This window comes from Euprymna scolopes, chromosome 10 (assembly GCF_053919585.1).
Source record: "Euprymna scolopes isolate OS-2025 chromosome 10, ASM5391958v1, whole genome shotgun sequence".
Classification (NCBI taxonomy): Eukaryota; Metazoa; Mollusca; class Cephalopoda; order Sepiida; family Sepiolidae; genus Euprymna; species Euprymna scolopes.
This window is the reverse complement of record NC_136491.1, coordinates 91,523,533-91,528,532: the sequence shown is the minus strand read 5'-3', so window position 1 is coordinate 91,528,532 and position 5,000 is coordinate 91,523,533. Positions and strand designations below refer to the sequence as shown.

Sequence of the window (5,000 nt, the reverse complement as noted above, 5' to 3'; positions counted from 1 at the left end):
TCTACAGTGCAATGTAGACTACCATGTATTGCGAAATAAGTTACAGTGAAAGTCATATGAAGTTTCCTCCAGATGCATCGCGATGGGTCATCAACTAGAAGAGGCAATCAATCGATTTGATCAATCGATTTCATCGATTTCGATGACAAAAATATGAGAGTTCGAAATATTCCTTGATCAATATCTAATCCCGGGAAACGTCGGACTATCCTGATAATGGTTTATAAAGCTAGTTATTCATTAGCGGTAACCATAACAATTCGAAAGTTGTATTTTTAATAATCTGTGATATATTGCTGCTGTGCTAAAACAAACCTCATTTTATTGATGTCCGGCGTGAACGCAGACCTCACCATATTATTTTATGACATTAGTAAAAACTGAATAATACTTAGATAAGTACTCTGGTTTATATAGTTTTAGAATATATCGGGTTATGGAGGGCTATCTCCAAAGCCCTTTTAGGTATTTGAACTATATTTCTATTCTATAGATGTCTGTGAGAAGGCAACCCTACGATACAATTGTGTCGTCTTTTAAGAAATATTATATTTTGACCATAGCTAGAAGGCGAAGAAAATGTATTTTAGCCAGAGTGTCACGTTCGACACAACAGCAGCATCAGATGAAATTGAAAACAACAAAAATAAAAGATACTTTGCATTGCATTTTCTATGATCGGGCGACCCATAGCTTAAAAAAAAATGGTGAAAGGTGATAACGTATGTACGAAACTTTTCTTATTGTATTATTAGATTTAGGACTAACAATTCCTAAAAGTAAATAATTTCTTTTAACGGCACTTTTTAGAAGTCGGTTTTTAAATAAAACGACGTCACTTTTATAATAGATATATTGATGAAGTATTTTTTGATTGCGAACAATTGATGTTTAATAATTTCCTTCCACAAATTGAACAGAAATTAATTTGATTCATTTCCTAATTTGAATAAAATTATTAAATCCATTCTGAAATGGTAGTTAATTGAGCCTAACTTCAAGTCAGAAAGAAATTTAAAAGAAGGTTTTAGTTAAGTTTTTTTTTTTTTTTTTTGATGAAGTCCCTCAAGACTATACAGATAAAAAACGCCCTGGCTAAAAAGAGGATCAATCAACTATGATGCTTGGCCTTCGGGCCAAGATCAAAGTGTAATGTTTTAAACAATTAGGTTCTAAGTAAGACGTCCCCATGTACGAAAGAGTAAGTGCGGTATTGTGGTGGAAGAAGACACGAGCTAAGAGAAACTTGTTTAATTCTGGAGTGACAAGGATGACCAACAACCCCATTTTCCCCCCTTTTGAGTTTGCTTTGTGCCTAAATTTTGTTCATGTTAAACTTACATTGTAATTTTAGCCTGAAGAAAGGATTTAATATCTCAAAGTGTAGTATCTGTTCTTCAGATGCTGCACTTTGATTTCTTTTTCTCTTTCAGTGGATGAGAAATCCTTAGCAACCAAGACATTTAAATCTTTTGTCTTTTTCTCCACGTTACAAAAAAACAAAACAAAAAAAACGACCCTGGTATCTAACTGTCCCGTGGAAAGGCATTGTATATAGGAATCCACTATGATAAGAGGGGGGGATTATAATAGATGCCCAAGATCAAGGCTTAATGATCAATATATTTAAGAAAATGAGTTGTGTCGGCAATGTCAAGTGCAGGTTCTGCCACACAGAAATAGAGAATGTGTGCTGTTCGACAAACTATTCAGTCATTTCCGGTCTGTTCCGTAAGTCGCAATCGTAACAAACATTAGTGCCGATATGGGTAGTGTTCTGTAAAAGTAACTTTAATTGAATTACTAAATCGAAGCGACTGCTAAAAAATGTTTTAGAGTTTAATAACACTATTCAAACGAATTAAAAACAAACAAAAAAAACAAAACAAACAAACTTACTAATAACAATTTTAGACGGCGAGGGAAGAGTATCGCTCCATTTTAAGTGCTTTAATCGATAGGAATTCTGAATAATTAACAAAAATCAATAAAAGCAAACTTAGAAGGAACGGTGTGAGATTTATTGGATGGAACATTTTTGCCTCTTAACCGCCTGAAACCCACCTCCTGGTACACGTACTGATTTAATGAAATTTTTAAAAATTTCAACTAAAAAATTATTTCTTCGTAAAAAAAAAAAAAAAAAAAAAAAATATCTACAAAACGAAACAATCTGCAAGATATTTTTTTCTGTTTAATTAAATCAAGATATATTTTTTACTATTGCTTACCCAAAACAAGGCAACTTACCAACGAGACGTAAAGAACTTCTGTGAATTAGGGACCATGCTTAAAGGAATACTTTAGGTAGGGAGTTAAGTAGCAAGATATCTGTTCACTTTACACTTAAATTTTTGAACGTTAATGCTACTGGGGAAGCAGGACACAAGAAGGCAATTAAAAAATCTATCAGCTCGAGAGAAGAGGCTTCCAGCATAGAAAGGTCTTTAGAATCTGGACATCTCTATAGTGAAGATGTGAGATTTTGCTGCTCGTCGAGTTAGTCGAAGGTATTTACGCCGAGGGGAACCACTGCGACAAGTTCGTCGGAGCACATTCAATTAGAGTAGTAAAACAAGCATAGGGATGCAACATTGCGGAGATGGAACAGTGGTTATAGCTTAGTTAGGAGTGCGGGATCTATTAGATTCGCGACGCTTTTTTGAACTGTCCAATAGAGAGACACCGGTGGTTGATGTACTGGCTTATATGTGGCAGCAATATTCGATGCATGGACGAATGGTGGCTGTATAGAGATACTAGCAGGCCGCCCGGCGTTGCCCAGTCGTAAAATACATTTAAATATGATATTTTGTTTTATGTTAATTTCGTATTTATAATAATTAATATGAAATCTGTAGAAATCAAAATATCATATTTGAGTGTATTTTACGATGAAATCGCTCAAGACTATACAGATAAAAAAGACACTATAGACTGGCTAAAAAAAGGATCAATCAACTATGATACTTGACCTTCGGGGCCAAGATCAAAGTGTAATGTTTGAAACAACTGGGTTCTAAGTAGGACGTCCCCCAATACGAAAGGGTGAATGCGGTATTATGGCGGAGGAAGATATTAACTAAGAGAAACTTTTTAGTTCTGGAGTAACAAGGATGACCAACGACTTCCATACCCCCTCCTTTTGAGTTGGCCTTGTGCCTAAGTTTTTTTGTTCATGTTAAACTTACATTGTAATTTTAGCCTGAATAGCCAGAGTCAAATCTCTATCGATTATTATATTGTACCCAATATATAGTAATGATTTCGAAAAAAAACAAAAACAAAAAAACGACTTGGGTATAATCGGCTAGAATTGAAGAACTATGGGAATTAGTTAAACTTCATGTAATCGCTCGCATATCCATAACTGAGTATATTTAGTAGTCCGTTTTGATAATCTTTAAAGAGAAAAGGTAGGTTTTTAATATCAATGTAAGAGTGAAAAAAACTCAGCATTATAGGCATATAGATAAGATGCTTGTCAGGAATGTGTATTTTTCTAGCGTGTTAGAGGGAACCCACCTATCAACACACAAAATCCAATTTTTTCCGCCGTTTTAAAAACTTGAAACTAGTTTACATAAATATCTAATTTGTAAACGAATACTTCAACCGAGTAAAAATTTGACACGTTCTATTTGAAGGTTAGTACTTTATGAAAGTATTGTGGGTTTTCTCATTAATGTTGCAATCTGCATGTTAGGCTTTATTGATCGACGTGTGATATTTAGACACTAGCATTAAAAAATGGATCAATTGTTGTCGATGGCAACCCGAAGGCTCCCTTTTCATACGTTCTTACATCGATGTGTATAGGAGGATGCTATTCCTATAGTTGGATTGCTCCATTTACTTTTTATTTTCCCTTGGTGATGCTAAGTGTTTAGGACAATAGCATTAAACGACATAACCCCCCCCCCCCAAAAAAAAACGGGTACCAACTCTAATTAGGCCCCGTTTCTTAGTATTTTGTCCGAATGAAATGAAACTTTGGTCATAACTAGTTTATTATATTCACAACATCACATCAAAACACTAGGGTCTTTAGCCTTTTTTTTCTCCGTTCTACAGCATATGTTCTAGATGGCCTCTATTTAGCTTTTTTTTTAGGGGGGGGGTCACCCTGTATATATATATATATATATATATATATATTTATTATTTTGTTTAAAATATAATCTTTTAATATTTGTAAAATTCTTTGTGTATATTACGCTTACCTTTTACGCTTAGTTTTTATCTCTCACTATGATTTTAATAAAGGGGCTGAAATGGATCAATATCAAAGCTAATGAATGAATGACATTTACTTGATAATTTCTTCATTACAAACATTAAGAAGGGGTATATATATATATATATATATATATATATATATATATATATATATATTCAGGGTGACCCCCAAAACGGGCCCCAACTCTAATTAGGCCCTGTTTCTTAGTGTTTTGTCCGAATGAAATGAAAATTTGGTCATTAATTAGTTTATTATATTCAAAACATCAAAACACTAGGGTCTCTGGCCTTTTTTTCTCCGTTCTACAGCATATGTTCTAGATGGCCTCCATTTAGCATTTTTTTTTTGGGGGGGGGTCACTCTGTATAAGGAAATTCACTGTTTAAAACAGTCGATCCTAATTTAAGATTTAACGGTTAAAAAGACCAGACGAGTGTGAAATTGTTTTTAACAAATGTTGCTATTTATTAATATTTTTTTTTTTTAATTTCCGAATAAAATTAATCTTCAGTAAATTGAACAGTTTGTGCTTTTGTTTTTCTTTTTCTTCCTCATATGTCATGGTGATAACTCCTGGCATAATTTGAGATGCTTGACATTAAGTCGAAATTATATTTTATATTATATTTATATAGTATTTTTCTGTATAGTATTATAGTATATTTGATAGTATTTTTCATAACTTGACCGAGTATTGAACTCGGGTCTCCCTGTCCATTTGCAAACGCTCAAACTATTATTAAATGATCCGTTAAAAATA

General features: G+C 33.4%; 1 protein-coding gene across 11 annotated transcripts in view; it reads right to left on the bottom strand.

Annotated features, from left to right (window-relative positions):
- LOC145286125 (cadherin-23-like) overlaps positions 1-5,000 on the bottom strand; it is a 1,312,625-nt gene that overhangs the window by 280,037 nt on the left and 1,027,588 nt on the right. The gene's annotated exons all lie outside the window — the stretch shown is intronic.